The 24729-nt window shown below is 35.5% G+C and overlaps 1 pseudogene; it reads left to right on the top strand.

The window, feature by feature from the left end:
* Positions 1–4515: 4515 nt before the first annotated feature.
* LOC124886641 lies at positions 4516–21890 on the top strand (annotated as a pseudogene).
* The last annotated feature ends 2839 nt before the right edge of the window (positions 21891–24729 follow it).

Genomic DNA, 24729 nt, shown 5'->3' with positions numbered 1-24729 from the left:
GTTACTTTAACTATGGTTTTAGATAAAATGGGAAAAGTGAGATAAAACTTTTTTATGTGGGATAATTAGGAGGGGAATATATAGTGAAAATCTTTGTGAAGGTGATAGCGGTTACTGGGATTTTAGTGGGAAGATTCATAAAATGGGTGTAGTTAGAATAGGCATGAATATTTTGATTGATAGATACACAAACCATTGTGTTATATAGCTAGTACTATTGATAATACATGATGTTGTTTGACTATAGTGGTAGAATAAAGTAGTATTCTTTGATGGATGTAAGGTATAGAGACCTGTAGCTTAAGTTAGCACCTTTTAAATCCGAAGTAGGCCTTAATATTGATATAATGTGTAGTTAGAATCAAGCTCTTTTGGTGATATGCTTTGGGGAGGGGGGAGATTGTAAGATTAAAATGGTGAAGTGTGGTATTCGTAGATGAATTCACAGTTGAGAAGTATTACGATATTTAAGACTATTATATAATACCCTTAAGATTTCCATCATTATAGTTTTGACCCTCCCATGTTTGAAACATTATTTTTTTGACTTAAATAGTGTTTAGTGTATTTATAGGATTATCCAGGGGAGTTTTAAATTTTTGTAAGGGGTTCAAGGTGATTTTGGAACACGAAGGCAGTAAGCCTCAGTCATATCAATTTGTAACGGAGGATACTCTCCGTGATAAGTGGCATGACATGGATGTTAGGCTTCACAATAGGCAGTGTGCCACTCTGAGGTGTAAAATCTCATCTATTTTTGATTTTCTCACTTGGGGTGAGGGGCTTTAGGTCCTTTATCCCTTGTACGACCTTAGTCTCATTATCTAATGATTCATGCTTTCGTAATTTACTTGCTGATGCCATGAAGACCTTTTCTTTGATTTCCTAGACTTGTTTTGTAGAGGAGGAATTACTAAGGTGAAGTTAAATACTTTATTCCATACTTCTAAATCCTCAAAGAATTCCAATCCATCATTCGAGGACGATTCTTGGTGTGAAAAGTGCTATTGAGGTAAAAATGTTCATACTAAATACTTAGTGTGAAGTGTAGTTAAGAACTTTCATTATCGAACAAATTTTGGTATTCGATTCTTCCAGGGTCAAATTTGAACGTGTATAACTTCTAGAATATAAGGAATTTTGGAGCTTAAGACCTACTAAATTAGAGATAATTGTGTTTCTTTCAAATGCATCCAATTTTAAGTTAATCCAATTCCTGAGCAAAAAGTTAAGCATTTTTGTGAGGAACCAATGAGGGTCAACAATTTCAGCATGGTACAGAGTTTATAGCATAGATTATCCTCTGTGACATGATGGTGCATTAAATTCAGGCAGTTTTTGGTTATGTTTACTTAGGATGATGGGTATTGAGGTCCTTTCACCTATGTCGACCTTTAAATACTATATAAGCTTGTTTTCATCAATTTTCATGATACGAAGGCTACTATTCCACTCCAAAACTTAAAAACCCTAAGAGAGCCAAGGAATTCATCATACGTTCATCTTTTGGATTTCAAGCTATGAATTATTTTCAATTCTTGCATTTTTAAGTTATGTACCTCTTTCCCTATACTTTTATTTGATAAATGGCATCTGAATTGAATTTTTATTTATGTGATTTTGATGTTGGTTTTGGAACAAAGGTTAAAGGTTTTGAATGTTTATTTTTGAACAATGTTTTTCCATGGTTTACATATGATTGTTCATGCTTTATTTATGACTTTTGAACATGAAGTTTAAAAATTGTGTTCCCTCAACTCCAAATAATGAAAATTGATATTGAATATGGTTTTGTCACACGATTGGACTTGTTCATTTATACTATTGCATGGCATAAAAGGCTAATTAATGATGGATTGGTTTTATTGATCTTTGGGAATTGTATTTTCCCTGTATGACAAAATAATTGAATCTAAGGGTCCATAAGTTCCCCTGTGAGATGGTTAATAGTTATGGCATGGTACTGAACTTGAAAATGTTGTTGGAATAACTATACCAACGGAATACCTTAATGAATGAATTGGTTCAATAAATGGGAATGTGTGCAGCTGGGTCTTAAAGTGGTAATCGTGAGACACCAATACTAGAAACTACATTTGCCGGTATGAGGGTCTAAATAGCTTGGGGTCCGAGTCTCCTTGCTTATGACCGGGTGGTTTAAGTCTGCCTTATTCTTATTATTACATGATTGGGAGGTTTGAGTCCTCCATATTGCATTACATGATTGGGTGCTTAAGTCAACTTAGTATATAATTGGGAGGTTTGAGTCCCCATGCATATATATGAGATTATTATTTGGTTCGTGCAGCTACATGCACTGGTGCCCAACCAGGAGGTGAGAGATAGAGACCATATTGCCCATAGGTATTATCATATGATGTTTAAGCTACACAATCTATGCTAAGGTTTTAAACATTAATGTTAAGCCTTGATCCCTATCCTGACATGTGATATACATTTATGTATATGCATTTGATTATATGCATTAGATTCTAAATGATTTTGAATTGATTATCATGGCATTATCTTATTCATTTCCTAATTTATATGCTAGTACTCATCCCACTAACAATCTCCGAATGCTATTTCCCTATGTGATGTAGAGTCTGAAAGTACTTTTATTTTTCCCGTGTAGTGATAGATTTCTTGGTCATCTGCTATCATCTTTGAAGTGGTGAGCTTCCCTTTTCCAAAAGGGTTATCATTTTAAAGTTATGTTTCCTTTTTGTCATAGACTACCATTCAATTTTTTTGGCTATCGTTGGGGACATGTCCCGACTTAGACTGATTTGGTTTTGTTTAGAAACTTTATGGATTACTGTGGACTTGGGATTGATAGTTGCATTCTTAGACTTCTTTTGAGTCATACTTATCTACCTTTTTATGTTTGAATTTTTAGTGTTATATTATATTATGTTATGGTTGACTAGGTGAAGGGGGTGATCTTCGATCGTCGATGGACTTTAGGTATCCATCACAGCCAGGCCCGGGTTTAGGTTGTGACACCATCCCTGGATGCTATATCACTTCATGATATAGAGTTGGAAGGGTTTTTTATTTCTCCTTATAGCATTAGGTGATTCAATGTCTCTGTGGATCTGCTGTGACATGGTGAGCTTCTATCTTTCAAAAGGCCAGTTATTTCATTATTTCTTGTACTATCGTAGTACTTTTGGATTTAATTTTTATCATAGTTAGGGGCATGTCTCGACTTAGTTTGGTATTCTGGTTTTTGAGGCTTTTATAGACAAATTTGAGTTGGATGTTGGTTTTGATTCATAGAGTTTACATTTGATTATCTATCATGCTTATTACTATTTAGTTGGCTTCTATTGTATTCTTTTACTGTGTTTTGTATGTTTGACTAATGGGGTGGTCTCTCGCTCATGGTGGCTTTGAGATACCCTTCATGATTGGGCCCTAGTTTGGTTTATAAAAAGCTTGGTATCAGAGAATAGGTCTGGGTCATTGGGTGTCCACAAAACAGTGTTGAGTAGAGTCTTTTTTATGGGTGGGAAATGCGCCACACTTATAAAGGGGAGTCTATAAGGCATTTAGGAAAGTTTCTCTTTCTTGTGTTCTATTTTTGTGCTATAGAGTCAAGTGATATAAAACTTCTGTAACTCCTAGCTTACTTGTATTTTAGATCATGCCTCCCCAAATATTTGATAGTCGTAGAAACTCTACTGGACCTTCTATCGTAGCTGGGGAAGATATAAAGAGAACTCACCCTATTTATGAAGTACAGACCCGATCTTGGGTCCCTGCTCCTAATTGTGACACCCTATTTAGAGTTCTACTGATCCCTACTAGTCCTCTTCAGACTTCTTGAGCTGGTGACACTCATGCACAGTCACCTCAGGGAGACATCTCTAATGCGGAGTTCTATTAGTATATTCATATGATTACACAGTTTGTGGCATCATAGTCTCATCAGTTTGATTGTGTTGGTTCTATTGCTCATTCATCTGAGGTCACTCAGGTTGGATAGTTTATTAGTTGAATCTCCAACCTTTACAAGATTTAAGGTTGAGGAGAATACCCCAGGAGTTCATTGATGAGATACATAAGATATTTAGGGTGATGCATTCTACTGATTCTAAAGGTGTAGAGTTTGTTGTGTATCAATTGAAAGATGTAACTTATCATTGGTACGAGGAATGGGAAGCCACAAGGGGCGATGATGCTGAATCGATATTTTGGGATGAGTTTTCAAAGGCCTTTCTTGATTATTTCTATCCTTAATAGTTAAGGGAAGCTACGACTAAAGAATTTTAAAACCTGAAGCAAGAAAAGATGAGTCTTAAGGAGTATAATCTAAAATTTTAATAGTTGTCCCATTATGATCTGGAGTTAGTGGAAAATATGAGATCTAAAATGAGAAAGTTAGATTTTAGGTGGTCCTGTGAGTTGGTATTATAGTGTAAGGTTGCTTTTTTGAACAATGATATGGTTATCTCCATGCTAGTGGTTTATGTGGAATAAATGTATGATGAATTAAAAAATCAAATAAAAATGGAAGAGAGAAAGAATAATAAGTTTAGGTATTCAGAGGAGGGTGTTGGTCAGCAAAATAGTGGGAGAAATGGTAAGCCGTGGACTAAGAAGAAGAATTGGGGCAATTTTTATTTGACAGCTAGTGCTCCTTATCATATGATTTCTGGTAATCATCATTTTAAGACTTGTAGTCGTCCTAATGCATTGGGTGCTCAATTCGTTGTTAGTGGTTATTGTGAGGAAAGGAGGAAATTATGTTTCAATTGTGGAAAGATGGTCATCTACAGAGAAATTATCTTGTAGCGATAGTTTCAAGTGGAGCTAATAAGGTTCTGGTCGCTGCTTCTTTAACTCCTACAACTAAGGGTACTACTTCTGGTATAGGCGCTGGCTGGAATCATCTCTATGAACTTGCTACTAGTTAGGAATTTGAGGCATCCACTCATGTTGTTACTAGTATATTACATCTTTTCTCCCATGATGTTTTTTTTTGCCTGATTTGTGCTCTACCCTATCTTATGTGACTGCTTATATGGCTGTAAACTTTGGTTTTGGTCTTAAAAATATTTTTAACTCCTTTTCTTCTTCTACTATGGTGGGTGATTCTATAGTTGCTAGAAAAGTCTATAGGGGTTGTGTGGTGTCCATCTTTCATAGGGAGACATAGGTGGATTTGGTAGAGCTTGATAAGTTGAATTTTGATGGAATATTGAGGATGGATTGGCTCTATTCATTCTATGTTTCTCTGGATTATATAACCTAACTGGTCAGTTTTCAATTCCTTAATGAACCGGTTATTGAATAGGAGGGGAGATCCTTAGTGACCAAAGGGAGGTTTATTACTGTCTTAGAGTTTTTAAGTTGATTTCCAAAGGATTTCTATATCATCTAGTTTGGGTTAAGGATTTTAATTCTGAAAGCACTTCTTTGCAATCTCTCCCTATGGTTACTGAATTTCCTAAAGTTTTTCCCGATGATCTTCCTGGGATTCCTCCCGATAGTGAAATAGCTTTTGGGATTGATCTTCTACTGAATACCTATCCCATTTTTATTCCCTATTAGAGAATGGCCCTAGTAGAGCTAAAGAAGTAGTTAAAAGATCTTATAGATAAGGGTTTCATTCATTCAAGTGTTTCTCTATACGGTGCTCCTGTATTTTTCATGCAAAAGAAAGATGGGTATCTTCGGATGTGTATAGACTATCATCAATTGAATAAGGTAATCCTAAAAAATAAGTATCCTCTTCCTAGGATTAAAGAGCTACTTGATTAGCTTGAAGGTTCTATTTGTTTCTCTAAGATTGATCTTCATTCGGGCTATCATCAATTGAAAATTAAGGAGGTTGATATTCCCAAGACTACTTTCCATACCCGTTATGGTCGTTATTTATTCCTGGTTATGTCATTTGGGTTTACTAATGCTTTGAATGCTTTCATGGATCTTATGAATTGGGTGTTCAGGTAGTTTTTGGACTTGTTTGTGATAGTTTTAATAGATGACATCTTTGTGTACTCTTAGAGTGAGGAGAATCATTCCAATCACCTCTAAATTATGTTGTAGACCCTAAGGGACAAAAAATTGTATGCGACTTTTTCTAAGAATAAATTTTGGCTAAGTGATGTGACTTTTCTAGGTATGTTGTTTCTAGTGAGTGATCAAGGTAGATCCCCAAAAAGTTGACTCAGTTAAGAAGTGGGCCAGACCTACGACTCCAACCGACATTAGGAGCTTCTTGAGCTTGGTTGAGTATTATAGGAGGTTTTTGAAAAGTTTCTCTTATACTTCTGCTCCGCTGACAAATTTAACTCAGAGGAAGGTTAAGTTTTTGTGGTCTGATGCTTGTGAGGGTAGTCTTGAGGTGTTTAAGGTTAAGTTGACTTCTGCACCAATTTTGACCCTGCTCGAGGGTAGTGATGGGTTTATTGTGCATTGTGATGTGTCCCGTATGGGACTAGGTTGTGTTTTGAATCAGTATGGTAAGGTTGAGACCTTTGCATCCAGGAAGCTTAAGGTGAATGAATTAAATCTCAGGCTGAGATAATGGCTCAAATTCCTTAAGGATTACCATATGATCCTTTACTACCATCCAGGCAAAGCTAATATTGTTGTTGATTCCTATAGAAGGGTGTCTATGGGAGCTTATATCTCATTGATGAGGCAAAAAAAGGATTGGTAAAGGATATTTATAGGTTGGCTAACTTAGGAGTCCATCTTTTATACTCTGAGAATGGGGGAGAGATTATGTAAGAAGTGGTTACATCATCTCTTAGAGCGGAGGTGAAGGAAAAACAAGCTTTAAATCCCAAACTTATTCAAATCAAGGACGATTTGGGTCAGCAAAAGGTTATAGCTTTTGAGATTGGGGGAGATGGCATTCTGAGGTATCAAGGAAGATTATGTGTTCCTAATATTGATGGGTTAGGGGAAAGGATCTTGACTGAGGCTCATAAGTCTAGGTATACAGTTTATTCGGGCTCAACTAACATATATCATGACTTGGAGGAAATCTATTAGTGGAATAATATAAATAGAGATGTGGTGAACTTTGTGGCTAAGTATATGGTTTTTCAGAAAGTCAAGGTTGAACATTTGAGGCCTGGTGGCATATCTCAAGAGATAGAGTTGTCTATATGGAAGTGGTAGATGGTTAATATGGATTTCATTATGGTTCTTCCGCGGTCTTAAAACTAGTATGATTCCATTTGGGTCATTGTGGATAAAATGATAAGTCTGCTCACTTCTTTTTTGTGAGGACTAACTACTCACGAGAGGATTATACCAAGTTGTTCATTCAGGAGATAGTCAAGTTACATGGAGTTCTTGTGTCCATCATTTCAGACCGAACTACGCACCTTACTTCTGATGTTCATTTCAGAAAGGTTTGGGTAGTTAGGTAAACCTTAGAACCACTTGCCACCCTCAAATCGATGGACAAGTAGAGCATACTATTCAGACCTTGGAGGAGATGATAAGGGCATGTGTGATTGATTTTAAAGGTAGTTGGGTTGAGTATTTACCTCTTATTTGAATTCTCTTACAATAACGGTTGTCGACCTAGTATCCAATTGGGTCCTTTCGAGGCTCTTTATGGTAGGATGTGTAAGTCTCCATTTAGGTGGTTTAAGGTTGATGAGACTAGGTTGTTTGGACCTGACTTGGTTCACCAAGCCATGTAGAAGGTAAGAGTGATTAGAGAAAGACTTAAGATTGGTCAAAGACGCCAAAAGTCTTATACAGATGTGTGGCGAAGGAAGTTAGAATTTGAGGTAACTGATTGGGTATTTTTAAAGGTGTCTCCGATGAAAGGAGGCATGATATTTTGAAAGAAGAGGAAACTTAATCCCCATTATGTTGGAATGTACCAGATTATAAGGAGAGTTTGGTATTTGGCATATCAATTAAATTTACCCAGAAGTTTGGCATTTTTTTTTCTTGTGTCTATGTTGAAAAAGTGTGTGGGTGATCATTCTTTGATAGTGACCATTGATAAATTGGTATCTCGTATTCATTATCTTATAAGGAAGTCCCGATCAAGATATTGGATAGATAAGTTCGTAGATTGAGGAGAAATGATGTAGTTTTAATAAAGGTTCTTTGGAGGAATCAAAAGGTAGTGGAAGCTACATGGGAAGCTAAAGAAGATATGATGTCCAAATACCCATTCTTGTTCCCCGTGTCAGACAAAACTGCTTCAGGTATGAATTTTGTTCCCTTGTTTGGATATATTCTTACTTTTATCTTGGTAAAATTGGCCTAACTCCTTATTCGGGTACGGGACGAATGATCCTAAGAGGGGATAATATATGACGCCATATAACTTTGATGATTTTATTTTTCCCCTCCCACATTTGTAATGCCAATTTTTGACTTGAATTATGTTTATGGGTATCAAAAGGGTATTTTAGGGAAGTTTTGGAATTTTTGGAAGGGGTTCGGGTCCATTTTGGGATCCTAAGGCAGTGAGGGTCCACGATATTGGCATGTCCTGGAGGTTAGACTCCATGATATGGATGTGGCATGGAGGCTACCCTCTACGATAGCGGCTTACCACGCCGTTAAGTTAAAAATGCCTAATTTTTATTTTTTTCACATGCAGTCAGTGTCTTTTGATCTTTTCCCCCTTGCACGACCGTTAAACATAAAATAACCGTATTGTTTTTATTTATTAAAAATCAAATCATTTTATTTCTCTCTCAAACTTAAAACCTAATAATGTTCAAGGGTTATACGAGAGATTCACCATTCAAGCTCTGAACTCTGAATGGTTTTCAATTTCTTGTGTATTTCAAGCATGTATCTCATTCCCTAACTTTAATTTTTCATTGTGGCACTTATTTAATCATTATCCATGTGTTTTGATTTATGGGTTTGGATTGGGTTGAGCGGTTTTAATTGGAATTAATTGAATTACTTTTCCTTCCTTTTAAATTGATGATTTATGCCTTAAATTTATGGTTTTGGACTGAATGGGTGCATTGCTTTGGGAATTGGAATGGGAAACATGGGTTTTCCCATAATGAAGACTTTTTTTGCATGGTAATGAAATTAAGCCTAACCTATTTTTGGAATTCCGTTTTTGAACCTCGATAATTGGATAATTTAACTTATTTATGAACCCATTGCATTGCATTAATAGATATTGGTCAAAACCAATTTGCAGGGCTCTTGGTGTCCATGGTTTGGATTTTAATTGGAACTTGAGAGTCTAATGATTACATGGATTTGTTTGGAATGATTATATGAGCTTGCCAGCATAATTAGTATTATGATACTAAGTGGTAAATGACTTGATATAAGAATCCTAGTTTAATGGTTGTGTTTTTTGTGCAAGCTATTTTAATTTAGGCTTAAAGGGAATTGTGTAGCTCATCGTGAATGTGTACGCGGGGGGATAACCACTTGAAACCACATTTTCTGGCATGGGGTCCTATATGACTGCGTGCTTGGTTCACCCATTTTATTTGGGATGCCTAGAGCCTTGGTTTCTTTATCCCATCTTATGGATTCCTTAGTTCGTGCGGCTAACACATAATGGGGCCCTTTTAGCAAGGCTAGCTAAATCTATATAACTCGTGGATGCCTTTAGTACAGAGCGAGCTAAATAGTTTAGGTTAATTTTTTAAAATCTCATATTCATAACTCTTGCCCCTATCCCAACATCCTATATATGTATATATAAATGTTGTGCATCTGGTTTTTGGCTGATTTTTGGCATTGGCATTATTTTATCACATTCCCTGAGTTTCATCTAGTCCTTATCCCACTGATCGTCCTTGGATGGAACATCATTTCATGATGTAGGTTTCGAAGGGGTTTTTGTCATTCCTAGGTAGTATTAGGTCATTAAGTATCTCTGTGGATATGTTGTGAGTATTGAGCCTCCCTTTTTCAAAAGGCTGGTCATTTCGTTGTTTTTATTACTATTGTAGTACTTTTGCATTTCCTTTATCATAGTCGGGGTATGTCCAGACTTAGTTTTGTATGTTGGTTATAGAGGCTTTTGTGGAAAGGTATTGGTTGGATGTTGGTTTTGATTCATAGAGTTTACATGTGATTATCTATCCTTCTTACTACTATTTAGTTGGCTTTCGTTGTATTCTTTTATTATGTTTTGAAAATTATGCTATGGGGTTGGTCTCAGGCTCATGGTGGGCTTGAATTACTCGTCACAACTAGGTACTGGTTCCGGTCGTGTTATAACACTTAGGTTGTTCCTATTCTATCTATCTGGAGAAGCTAAATTATGGCTAGGGAAACCACCTCTTGGGTCCATCACTACTTGTAATGAGTTGCAAAAATATTTTTGGATCGGCTCTTTTTGATTTCAAGGATGATGCAATTTAAGGATGCGATATATACTTTTCGGCCAATGCAGTATGAACCAATGTATGTGGCATGCTTAAGGTTCAATAAAAAGTTAATTATGGTGCCCAATAACAGGATATCAATGAAAAATTTTCTTTAAATATACTATTAATATCTAAATGTTATTTCTAAAGCTGATGCAAACACTATTATTAGTAGAGTATTTTTGAGCTTGCATTGGGAGGTAGCATCAGAAATCTTATACCGGGTCTTTCTTACCAACCGTGGGTGGCATACTTGGGAGATAGATAGAGGTGCTGGTACTTATTCAATTCGTGCATCCAACAATTAAAGAATTATAGATGATAAAGTAGTTAAAGAAGATGCATAGATAAGGATAGAGATTTGGTTCCGGACTAAGCAATTCCCCATGATGAATTCTAAAAAGGTGAATGCTATTGGCTCATAAGGTAAACCTCCTAGGTCAATATGATTCTAATGTTGATGAAGAGGCAATGTATTTTGATAGATAGATGATGGGTTTCTACATTAAGGGTTAAGAGTCCAATTAGGACTCTTATAACTCGAGGCAAGGAAACTAAGGTCAGAACTATTTTAGGGACTGATACAGGGATCAAGAGAGAGATAGTGAATGAAAGCGTAAGGATGATTATAAGAAGATGAGTGGTGCGTATGTTTATCTGAGGAACTATGACACTGAATCAAACATGGAGTCATTTCTCACTAAATTGGTAAAGGGGTTAGAAAATCAAGAATGTTGCCTTAATCAAATTAAGGAAGACATTTTAGGTTTGTGACAGAAAGTGGAATTACATGCTACTGCGATCAACCAACTTGAGCAACAATTCGTTAAATATCGGTGACCTTGAATCAACATCAACCAGGCACTCTTCTGAGTAATATTGTGTAGAGTTTGATAAATGACAATCAATGTTTAGCTATCAACACTCAGAGTATAAGTCCACGCTTTATCCCGCTATGCCTGTAGTAGATGAAGTTAGGGATGATGTTGCTGATATTGATCATGAACCCAAAGAAAAACTTGAAAAGTTGGTGACTAGTGGTGAGTCATCTAAAAAATTGATGGGCGTTGATTAAATGTTTGAGAAGGATAAAGGAAATAGGAAGGAAGTCGAGCCTGTATTGAAGGCCATTACTTGACCTCTACCTCATTTTCCTTAGAGATTGAGGAAAAAGCAAGAGTAAGGGACGCATCAAATGTTCATGTTGATGTTGACAGAACTATCCGTTAACATTCCTCTTGTGAAAGCATTGGAGAAGATGCCAGGATATGCAGAGTTCATGAAATATTAGATTACTAAGAAACGGATGGTGAGTTTTGAGCCCACTGATAATATACACCTTTGTAGTGATATTGCTTCTCGATCTTTAGTAGAGAAAAATGAGGACCCCTAAGCCTTTACTATTCCATGTACTATTAGGTACTTCAAATTCTCTCAAGCTTTATATGATTTGGAAGCTATTATCAATCTCATGTTGTTAGTGATGTACAAACAGTTGGGGTTAGGGGAACCCAAATTGACATCGTGAGGGTATTGATGGACGACCGAATTGTGAAGAATCAAATTAGTGTATTATGTGATGTGTTAGTAAAGGTTGTGTCCTTTATATTTCCATCTGACTTTGTGATCCTTGACTGTGAGGTGGACTTCAAAGTCTCTATTCTCTTAGGGAGGCCCTTCCTAGCTATGGGTAGGGCATTGGTTGATATGGAGATAGGTCAGATAAAGTTAAGAATCAATGACGAACAAGTGAATTTTAATGTGCGTTAGTCGATGCGATAACCTAAGGATATGAGAGTGGTGTCTCTGATAGACACTATTTATGTTAATGTATTGACTGTCCCTATTGATAAGATACTTGAGGTTCAAGCATAACCAATAGTTATTATGAACTTTTATAGTAATGGTATCGATGAATATGATGATATGGTGAGCGCACTGTATGGTAGAGGTTCACATATGTAAGATCTAAAAATTAGATCTTGATTGGAAGAATTGATCAACTCTACCTGCTCGACCATCTATTTTGGAGCCACCAGTCTTAGAATTGAAGGCCCTCATGTCTCACTTGTGATATGCATTTTTAGGGGTGGACAATACCTTAATGGTCATTAATTCTACTGACTTATTGGATTCACAGGTTGAGGCATTGATTTTAGTGTTGCAGAGATTTTAAAGGGCCATCGGATGGACTATTTCAGATATTGTAAGGATTCCACCTTGTATTTGTACTCACAAAATTCAACTCGTATCAGATTGTGTGCCCAACATCGAGCACTATCATCGTTTAAACCCACCCATGCAAGAGGTGGTGAAGAGGGATAGTATAAAATGGCTTGATGTAGGCGTGGTTTATGCCATTATGGACAATAAGTGGGTGAGCCTGGTTCAATGTTCCCCTAAGAAGGGAGGGATTACCGTGGTCCTAAATGAGAAGAATTAATTAGTACCCATGAGGCCGGTTACTGGATGGAAAGTATGCACATACTACAAAAACTTGAACATTTAGACTCAAAAGGACCATTTTCCTATGTTCTTTATGGATCAGATGCTAGAAAGATTTGCAAGAAAGGTTTGGTACTATTTTCTCAATAGGTATTTGGTGTACAATTCGATTTCCATTGTCCCCAAAGATCAAGAAAAGATTACTTTTACTTGCCCATATGGGACTTTTATGTTCAAGAGGATGTCGTTTGGACTGAGCAATGCTCCTTCCACCTTTTAGCATTGTATGATGTCGATATTTTCTGATATTGTGGAGTACGCAATAGAGGTTTCATGGATGACTTTTTGGTAGTTGGGTACTCATTTGATGATTGCCTAGCCCATTTATCCAAGGCACTCCTGAGATATGAGGAGCGTCATCTTATGTTTAATTATCAGAAGTACCATTTTATTGTGAATGGAGGTATTGTTCTCAGCCATAAAATCTTAAAAATGTGTATCGAGGTTGATAGGGCAAAGATAAAGGTGATTCAAAAATTACCTCCTACGGTCTTAATTAATGGTATCCAAAGATTATTGGGTCATGCTGCTTTCTATAGGAGGCTTATCAATGACTTTTCTAAACTTTCTAATCATCTGTGAAAGCTTTTAGAGAAGGAGGTAAAAATTGTGTTGGATGATGCGTGCGTGCGGTTGATCTCGACTCCTATTATTGTGTCCCACATTGGTCCTTGTCCTTTGAGTTGATGTGCAATGCAAGTGGAGTGGCCTTGGGAGTTGTCCTAGGCCAAGGATGTGAGAAAATTCTTCACCCGATCTATTATATTAGCAAGGCATTCAACCCCACATAGAAGAATTCTACAGTCACTAAGCTGGAGTTACTCCGTGGTTAGTACCTTTTAGAAAGTCCAATCCTATTAGATAGACACCAAAGTCATACTTCACATTGATCATACAACTTTGAGTTATCTTATGTCTAAGAAAGACACAAAATCGAGGTTGATAAATTGGGTCTTATTGTTGAAAGAATTTGACTTTGAGGTGAAAGACCAAAAAGACACCGAGAACTAGGTCGCAAATCACTTATCTCACCTTGAGGATGAGGCATTGTAGAAATTAAGGGATAAGATTTATATAGATTATACTTTTTCAAATGAGCGGGTCTTGGCAGCATCACAAGAATTAATCCCCAGGTTTGCTGATTTTGTCAACTTTTTGATGAGTTATCTTGTTCTAGAAGATTTGTCATTCCAGCAGCGTATGTGGTTCATGCATGAGGAGAGGAATTTATACAAGAATTAACCTTATCTATTTTGGATTTATGCGGATGGAGTTATTTGGGGATGTATTCCTGAGGTGGAGATGATGAGAATTCTTGAGGCTTGTCATTCATCACTAGTTGGGGGTCATCATTGTGGTACCCGCGCAACTCATAAAATTTAATAGTGTGGGCATTATTGGCCAACTTTCTACAAGGATGCTCATGATTTTGTTCAAGCTTGTGGTAGTGAAAGTGACATGGTAATGTTTTATGGAAACATAAACTCCCCATGATACTTATCTTGGCCTTAGAGTTGTTTGATGTGTGGGGAATTGATTTCATGGGTTCGTTTGTGAGCTCCCATGGAATTATTTTAGGGAAAGATTAAAATAAAACTACAACTTTCATTGCTATGACGACATGTGTGCTGTAGCAACGTCACTATAGCGACGGTTGACCATCTCTATCGATGGCATATCTATACTATAGCTACGAATTTCTATAGCAGCATCGATGGGACAAAATGTCTGATTTTTTGTCAAAAATCCTAATTCTTACAACACACCTTGAATCTGGATATTTCAAATAATGGCCTTTATACTAAGATAATTTACTTGAGTTCTAGTTGCCCGAATTCGATTCCATAAATTCCTAAAATTTATTCATCATCTTATATAATTATAAATCAAATTAAATAGCACCAAATTTTCTCAACTCATTTCCAGTCCCTAGATGACACCTCACTCAAATTTCATTTGAACAACTTGAAATTTATAATTTTAAAAATGCGATGAATTTTAACATGGAATTTTGAAAACAAAAATGTTTATTCATAACAACATAAATAGTCATTACAATAGATACCTATTTAACCATTGTTTTTTAGCCAAATGATGAAATGTAAACATTAGGCTAAAATAAGAAAAAAAGAGTATATGTGTCCTCCAACAATTGAGGGTACTAGTCCTGTATGTACTTCTCAATTTCCCAAGTGGCATCTTCAATCAGGCAATGCTTCCATTAAACCTTGATCGAACAAATTTCCTTCATCTTAAACTTCCGTACATCCCAATCTAGAATCACTACATGTTCCTCCTCGTAACCCAAATCTTTATCCAATAGGATCGAGTGCGATTTGATAATATAATTCCATCTCACTGATACTATTTGAGCATAGAGACGTAGAATACCTAGTAGGCTCCCATTACTCCAATGGTAAAGCTAACCTGTATGTAATCGAACCCACATTCTTAAGAACCTCAAAGGGATAATATATCGAGGGTTGATATTTCCTCTCTTGCTAAACCTCATGAATACTTTAAAGAGAGACACCTTAAGAAATTCTTTCTCACCAATATTGAAGGTATGACTCTTACCTTATGGTCCACATACTCATTTTTCCTGCTTTGAGAAACCAACAACTTAGCTTGGATGAGCCTTACTTTCTTTCCAACCTCATTTACTAATTCTGTTTCAAAAGGTACCCCAAGATCTAGTCTCAAACTACTGAACAAGTGACCTACACGTCATTCCATAGAGTGCCTTGAATGGTATTATTTTGAGAATGAATATTCGTGATAAATTTAAGCTTAGTACCCAAATATTCATGCAACCTAACATAAAATTTGGAAGTATACTTCATATCTCTATCAAAAATGATGATATGTGGCTCCCCATAAAGTCTGACTATCTCATTGACTTAGATTTTAGCTAATTGCTGAGAACTATAGTCTACTTTAACCTACAGTAAGTGAGCTAATTTTTTCAATTGATACACTATTATGCGAATGGATTCATATTTACCAAGTATTTAGGAAGACCTACCATGAAATATTCTCCTATTTCCACATAGGTATAGGCAACCTCTGAAGCAATCCCACAGGCCTTCGATGTTCATACTTCACCTACAAATAATTATGACGCTTGGACACTTAGTACACTATGTCCTTCTTCATCTTGGTCCACTAATACTACTGCCTCAAGTAATGATACATCTTTGTTGTAGCAAGATGAATATAATAATGTAAACTAGGGCCTATGAAAGCACACTGCACATTCAAATAACTAACCCAAGGAACACATAATCTCTCTTTAAAAGACAACACCCTACTTGAATCAAGAGTGGCATCTGCCACCTCCCCACACAGCACTTTATTTGGGAGTTCCTTTAAATTCTTCTTCTTAAATCGCCTAGCCTTAATCTTCTCTAAAAATGTTGACCTTACCTCAACACTAGCCACCACACCACCCACGTCTGAAATCTCAAGATCCATACATTGAGATGCTAAAGTTTGAAACTCTATAGGTAGAGGTCACCTACACACCCTCAAGAATGATAAACTACCCATACTTATTATTTTTTGTCTCAACGCATCGACCAAAATGTTGGCCTTACACGGATGATAAAGAATAGTCACATTATAATACTTCAATAATTCTATCCATATCTGATGCCGTAGATTAAAATAGCTTTGAGTTAATACATGATGCAAACACTGGAAGTCTGTAAAGACTTCACACTTAACACTATAATATAGTGTGTCCATATCCTTAATGCCAACACCACCATTGCCAACTCTAAGTCATGGATTGGGTAATTCCTTTCATAAGATTTCAACTACCTTGAAGAATAGGCAATGAAATTCCTATCCTACATCAACATAACGTCCATACCCAAAAGTAAAACATTATAAAATATTATAAAGTTATTACCTTCCACTAGTAAAAAAAGGATAGAAATTATAGTGGAGAGTATCTTGAGCTATTCAAAGGTCACATCATATTGATATGACCAAATGAATGGATCTTCCTTCTGAGTCAACCTTGTCTAGTGTGTAGCAATGAATACAAGGTTCTTGGCAAACCAGTGGTAATAATTAGTAAGACCTACAATACAACTAATCTCAGTAACTGATCTAGGTTAAACTCAATTCATTATAGCCACAATATTTTGGTGGCCCACCATTACCCCTTTTTCTGAAACAACGTACCCCATAAATGCAATTAAAGATACCCAAAATTCACACATTGTAAACTTAGCATATAATTCTTCTTTCTTAGAATCTTCCAAACTATGTGAAGGTCACCTACATGCTCTTCATTACTCTTTGAGTACACTAGAATATCATCAATGGAGATAATATCAAAGGATACAAGAAAAATTAATGACACCATTAATCAAGCTCATGAAGGTTTTAGGCGTATTAGTTAACTCGAAAACATTAGAAAAAACTCATAATGTCCATACTGAGTTCTAAAAGTTGTATTTGGGATATCCTCATCTAATTTTCAACTAATAATAACCGAACTTCAAGTTAATTATAGAAAAATCCATCGTACCCAGTAACTGGTAAATAAATCATCTATTGTAACCTTATTCAATGGTTTATAATTAATGCACATCCTCATACTATTATTCTTCTTCTTAAAATATATAAATTGAGCATCCCAAGGTGAGGAACTTGGATGAATAGACCCTTTGTCAAGTAGCTCCTAAAATTGAGTTTTGAGTTTCCTCAATCCTGCTCGAGTCATACACTAAAGAGAATTAATATAGGGTGAGTGCCCGACTCTAATTCAATATAGTTATCAGTATCTCTATCTGAAGGCATACCTAGTATATCTGAAGAAAACACATTGTCAAATTCAAAAACAACAAAAACTGAATATATAGGAGGGGACCCTATACTCATACCCCAGAGATGAGCTAAAAACATTGAAAAACCCTTCCCTACTCATATTTTAGCCTAGAAAAATGATATATTTTTTACTGGTTTGGCCTTATATTCTTCCTCCCACTCTAGTTTATCTATTTCTAGCATAACTAGAGTCACTGTCTTAGCATTACAGTTTAAGACAACATGATATAGAGATAATGACAGCATACCTAAAATTACATCAAAGTCCAACATATCTAGAATAATTAAATTTTTAGAAAATTTTGAAAACTAACAAATATTACAGAGCAAGAATAGTAAACATTGGTTACTACCATAAACTCACCAACTGAGGCAGACACATAAATAGGATAGTCAATTACATCACAAACCAAATTGAAACCCATCACAAACTGGAGAAATACATATGAAGAAGTAGACACCATATCAAATAAAATAAAAGCCATCCAGTCTAAAGTAGGAATGGTACCTATGATTACCGCATCAGAAACCTCGACATCAATTTTTCCTGGAAATACATAATAATAAGATCGATTATTTTTTTGAGATAAATCCTTCCCTAACTGGGCTCCTAAAAAGCTACGGTCACTATTTCCTTGACCACCATGGCCAACTGTTTGATTTCATAATCCACTTTATGGACGACCCCTATCTCTGTCTCTTCCTTCTCTACCCACCATAACTATAGCCCCAGTCTGCTTTTGTGCCTGGGCATTCGCTTGTCTTATAGGAAAATCTCTATTAAAGTAACCAACTACACGATAGTTGTGATACCCTTTCCTAAGAAAAGGCAGACTAGTAGAACTGTGAGAAGCCCTTTGGCCCCTAACAATCTGCAGCTGAAAAAAAACCCTTATCTAGACCCACAATGAAAATTATCAATGCCTAACTAAATGGGGCAAGTTGGGTAGGACTTCTTAGTATATACCTTAGAAAAATACCCTCTAAAATTTCCAATGTTTTGAGATTTCCTAGCAAATATCTTAGCTTGACCTTCTTGAATCACCCTTTTAAACATATTCAAATAATCTGACACCTTATTAAATCCTTTTCCAGTAGAGGACATATGTACAAACAAAAGATAAATATCATAATTCAACACTTTGACATAACATTGACTTCTCTCCTATTTGATAGTAAACAACTGAGTATCATGGCGAGACAAAGCATAGAACTTAGCTTCATATGCCAAAACTATTACATCACCTTATTCCAATGCCAAAACTCATCCTTCTTATGATCACGAAGGGCTCGTGGGATATACATCTCTAAGAAAATGGAATGAAACTACTCCCATATCAATAGGGGTAAAACTAGTGACCTATATTACATGTATGCACTCCACCACTGCATAGCATCCTTGTCCAATAGAAAAGACACAAACTCAACTCCATGTTGCTGAATAGTGCCCATCTTTGTAACCTCTCATAATAGTAAATTATGACTAGAAAAGCATTCTCAAAACTAGTACCCTAGAATTTTGGAGGTTTCATTTTAATTTTTTTTCAACAGCTCATGTTTTGTACTAGTATCACTAAACCCAAAATTGGATGAGGAAAAACATCGCTCCCTAAAGCCTCAACCATTCTATAAGTCATAGCAATAGTTTGATGAACACTTGAAGTCTGATCAACTGGCACTATAGGGGTGGCTCCAGTACCCATTAACACACTTAAGAAAACTAATACCTACTAAAAGATCTCACTAGACATAGGGAGTAAGGCTGCAACCCTAGTTTGTTCTACCATGTTAGGATTTACTACCCACTTCTCTAGTGATTCCTTCTCCTCTAAATGATCCTAAGATGGGGGACGTGACAATGACCTTTCAAGGGTCTAGCCATTCACTGTTTGGGCTCTACCCATAGTGTGACTTCTTCCATCTTTCCCCTACTTCTCCCTCTTAGTCTCACTCTTTCTTTTCCCATTATGGTTTACTCTGTAGATGGAGTGGCAAGTGGAGGGGATGCTAGTTGGGTTCAATTTAATCTAGTAGTCATCATCTGTGGACAAAAGAGTGAAAAAGATTAGATACCAATTAGGATCACCATATACAAATTGGAATAAAGTTATAACATGAAAGAATCAATAATGTTTATTTTCCTAAAGGCTTACATCCCCCAAAGAAAAGTATAAATATCTTTGTACCATTCTGTGAGACTATACTTGACCTATTTTGTATGACAAGATCAATGAATCTAGGCTATGATACCAACTTTGTCACAACCCAAACCTATCATGAGTAGCACCCACACTACATACCTGATCGGAGAACCATCTACCCAAAAATACTATCTCAAAATCAGCACTTAAAGTAGTAATAGAATAAATCCATAAATAAAGTATCAAAGTCTAACAAAACATAAGCACAACTCAAGAAAAACATTGTACTTAACAAATAAAATTATCCGTACGATCCAACAGTTGTCCATATAAAAACAACTAAGATTGTTAGAAAGGGGATGCAACCTCAAACTAAAATAAAGTGGGTAAGATCCAAAACAAAAAACTATGTCATCAAGTAAAGATCCCATGGTATTTTGAATAAAATGCCCACCCTGAAATCTAAATCACTTGCTAGAATGATAAATGAGGTCTCGTAAGAGTCGCTGGAATGTGCACTGCAGTCAACAAAGTAAGAGAAAGCGTAGTATCATCATTATAAGGAAAAAATTATGTATTGGTCGGGTTTTTGGCAGACCAAAAAAAAGATTAAACTTTTGACAAAAATCACTACTAGTAATAACCCCTATTGCAATGAAACTTTTGGCAATGGTTCCAAAAGCGTTGCTATAGAAGGTATATTGCAATTGATTTTGAATATTGTAAAAATAAATTGTTCTAGTAGAACTAGTTGGTTCTATAACAGTTGCTATGGATAGATAACTGATGCAATATGGTGTCTTATAGCAAAATTATCAAGAACCGTTGCCATAAAGTCACTTATGGCAACAATTTGTTGGAAAAAAATCTATTGCATTGGTTTTGAATTTTTTCCCTCCCCAGTTTGAAGATTATTCCACTTGTTAAACTATTTGTTTTATTAGGAGCATAGAGAGACAAATAAAATTCAAACACCTTTTCTTTATATAATAGCAAAATGCTCTTTTTACCTTTCCCCTCTTTCCACCTTTATCCTTCCTAGAGGGAGAACTTTCTTTAACCTTATTGGCATTTTCTTTATTCTCTCATTTCTCCTCCACAACATCTCTCCATTTTTGCCATACTCCACCACTTTGAGGATTTCGATGCTGATGATATTAATGAATTTTTTGACCCTGATGAACCAATCTCCACTGTACAACACCTCCCTCATCCTTAACCTACCACTTCCCTCTCCATCTATGACCTTATTTAATATCATCACAGACCACCTCCTTCTCCTCAATCTGATCCTGCTACTCAAGTTATATCACAATCGTCAGACCCAAATCCTACGTCGATGTTTATTGAGTAATAGGATGAAGATGATTTAGAAGGTATTCCTTAATCTTCACCCTCTGATTCCTCTTTAATTACAAAATTTGCAACTGAGACTTTCACTTCTTTCAAATTAAAACCCGATTTAAAACTTGAACTAGAGTGTAAAATTAAAAGACCGAGATTCATATTGGATTATACAATAGGGATATTTTGTGTTTACTTCTTGATTATGTTTGTAATAATTACTTTATTGGGAAGAAGTAGAATAAGAACTTAGCATTAAAGGATTCAATATTTGATTAGAATTTTAGTTTTTTGGGTCTTGGGGAAATGAAAGTTTCACCATTATTGTTAAAAGAAGGACAAAATATATTCATATTTTATGCTAGTAGGAGGATATTTTGTCATTGTTTGTTAGCTAGATGGATCTAAAAGTCAGCATAATTTGATATCGAGGTTGTATAATATGGTGGTGCCTTGTAAAAATGAGATAACTTTTAAGGTGTATATGATTAATGATGCATTGGATCATGCAGTTGTTGATGTGGCTATGAAGAAATAGGCCAGGACAATGCAAAAAGATATTACAAATCTCCAGAGATTTGTATCAGTGGTGAGTCCACTAAGTGAGAGGAAGTGGATTGCTGATGAGTAGGCTATTGTTGGTAAGTCAAAAGAGATGGCAGGGGATATCATCAATGAAACCATTCTTACTTTGTCTAGCTTGTGTTTTTCATAGTTCATAGTAGTCTGAGATGTTTTATTGTTATGAATAATATGAATACTAGTTCTATCTATGTTAAGTCATTTGTGCTATATTAAAATTATGTTTTTTACTGGAATGTTTGTTAGTATAATCTACTCAATTGTCATTCTGGTATGCTGTATGCTTCTTGTGTCCTTTATTTTATAACATTTGCTATTGTTTTATAATAAATAGTAAAAAAACCATTGCTATTATTATTGCTTGCTTGTAGTGGGGATTCATATAATTGACCTTAACTTTGTTTGTAACTGATGCCCGAGGATTCATATTGCCAATCCCTACTTGTTTGGGAGTGGGAGTAGTTGTTGGTTGGGTTTCCAGATCTTAACTCCCATTTAGCCAAATACTCACAACTTTAGCTTATTGACACCCACTATAATTTTCTTGAAATTGTACTGTGAAATCTTAAATATCTTTATAATGTTTTAGTTAGGTATCATCACAGAAGTATTTTAAAGTTAGTTTTGTTTAATTCATGGTGATTCATTCAGACAACACCACTCTAGCTATGCTTTTGATGTTGATTTGAGAGTTTTTCCAATGAAGGATTATTATAGTAAAACATAAGTATAATGGATATACTTTTCACTACCATGTAGAGTAACATTACTCATTTATTGTGTAAAGACAAGTGACCAGTATCTAAAAACAGAAAATGTGCATTTCCATGAATGTTGCCTATTCTTTCCATATTGAGAAGTAGTAGTGGAAATGTTTTGTAGAATGATTCTTTAATTAAATAGGTTACAGCTGAAAAGAGACTTATAAAGTGAGGTGCTGGATTATACGAATGTTTCGAGGTTGCATCGATAGTTTTACTCAATCAAGAAATTATCTTTTGAATTCTACCTTTGTAAATTATGAATACATACTTACACCTTCTATTTTTGAACCTATAATTGACAGAATGCTGGTGGTGCTACTATCATAGATGTTGACGCTATTGCTGCATTGCACAAGAAAGGGGTCACTGTAACAAATGTTATTTTTGAGTTTACTTGGTTTTAGGTTCTAATTTTTCTTCCTTATGAAAAACTATGTCTTTTAGAATTTTGTTGCTTGCTTCAGTGATTTTTATGGTATTGCCTACTTTTTATCTTCCTTGAATATTTATATCTATAACTTCTACAAATAAGGACAACATTGTCTTTCCGTTCCCCATTCATTTCATTCCCTAATTTAGCAGACTAATCATTCTTACCATTTTAATTATCCATGTTTTCATTCCCATTCAACACCATTTAAAAGTAGTTCTTTTTTTGACTTCCTGCCTATTTGTCTTTTTGACGTGTAGTCTGACATATTTTTCTAACATTTTCCTTCTAAACTAAATGGCTAGTCTCAGCTGTTATAGAAACATCCTATCCTGATTTAGGGAGTGTTTTGTATGGGGTGACATTTTCTCTAGGAAAATGAGTTTATTAAAAATGAATACGATACTAACTTATTTTTTGCTAGATTATGTTTTTATAATCATGCTCCCTAGATTACATATAAATGTTCATGGGACAGCGTATCTTTTTTTATGTCTTACGTACCAAACACTATAAAATAAGTATGACACTCACTTATTTTTTTAGGAAGTATTTTTTTAGTAACAAAAACACCAGTGGTTTAAAAAATAAAAGCGCACTCCTGTTGCTCACATCATTTTTTTAGATGGTAACAAATTACTCACATTAGAGTTTTACATTTTAATATGTTAATTCAGGATCATGAAAATAGTTTACTAGAAATCCCGAGTGTCCCTTTTGAAGTTCGTAATGTTAAAATTTATGGAGTATTCATTCTTCATATTAGATCTTTCAGTGGACAGGCGCACAAGTTCTCGATTGGTGATGAAGTTATTTGTAAGGTGACACTTTCTTCTATTTTGCCTTCCACAACCATCAATCTTTCAAATTTGTTTTACCTCCTTTTAGTTACATTGGCTGATTGTGCAGGTTGACTATGATAGGCATAGATTGATTGCTCCCAACCATACGTGCACTCACATGTTAAATTTTTCCTTAAAGGTATTTTTTCTAGCAGAAAATAAGGACATACTAGTTCAAGTATTTCCTTACTTTTTGGAGTTGATTGCTTGATTATGTTACTGAACTAATGCAAGAAGTACTAGGCGACCATGTGACCAGAAACGTTTCATTGTTCTTCCAAAAAAATTGAGATTTGACTTCTCTCACAACAAATTTTTGTTGGTTGTGCGTGTTGTTATGTTTGTGGGTATGCTTCTTTCTATAAAGAATGATGATGTTCTAATTCCTTAAATAAGGAAACCAATAAGGATAGAGGAGCTAAGAAAAATTAAATTAATTGTCAATAAGCAAATTAAAGCTGAATTGGATGTATTCTCAAAGGAACCAAAACTCTCTGATGCAATGAGTATAAAAGGTCTCCGAGCTTTCTTTGGTGAAGTAAGGGCTTCACTATTTAGCCTGTCTTCCTTGTATATTCGGACATTTAAATGTTCTTACTTGTCCTGCTGGATTTATAACTTTATCAAAACCCTCTGTGGATTGTTTCAATTGGTCAGAAAGTGGAGGACCTTTGTCAAAACCCGAGCTAGGATCCTAGCCGCAACGAGAATCCCAAACCATGAAGGCCGGATATACCCCTTAGCTTGTAATCATAAGTATAAATCATCTATTATCATAATGCGGAAGTAAACTGGAACATAGTAGTTCTATTATTTCATCTTAACAATTCAGGACATAAGTTCAAAAGAAACCCAATGCCATCTATAACAAGTTTACGAAGTCTCTACTAAACTAAAAAAACAATAATCAGTCTAAAATCGAGACAGGACCCCCCA

This window comes from Capsicum annuum, chromosome 8, assembly GCF_002878395.1.
Source record: "Capsicum annuum cultivar UCD-10X-F1 chromosome 8, UCD10Xv1.1, whole genome shotgun sequence".
Taxonomy (NCBI): domain Eukaryota; kingdom Viridiplantae; phylum Streptophyta; class Magnoliopsida; order Solanales; family Solanaceae; genus Capsicum; species Capsicum annuum.
The sequence above is the reverse complement of the archived record's forward strand: the minus strand, read 5'-3'. Positions and strand labels throughout refer to the sequence as shown.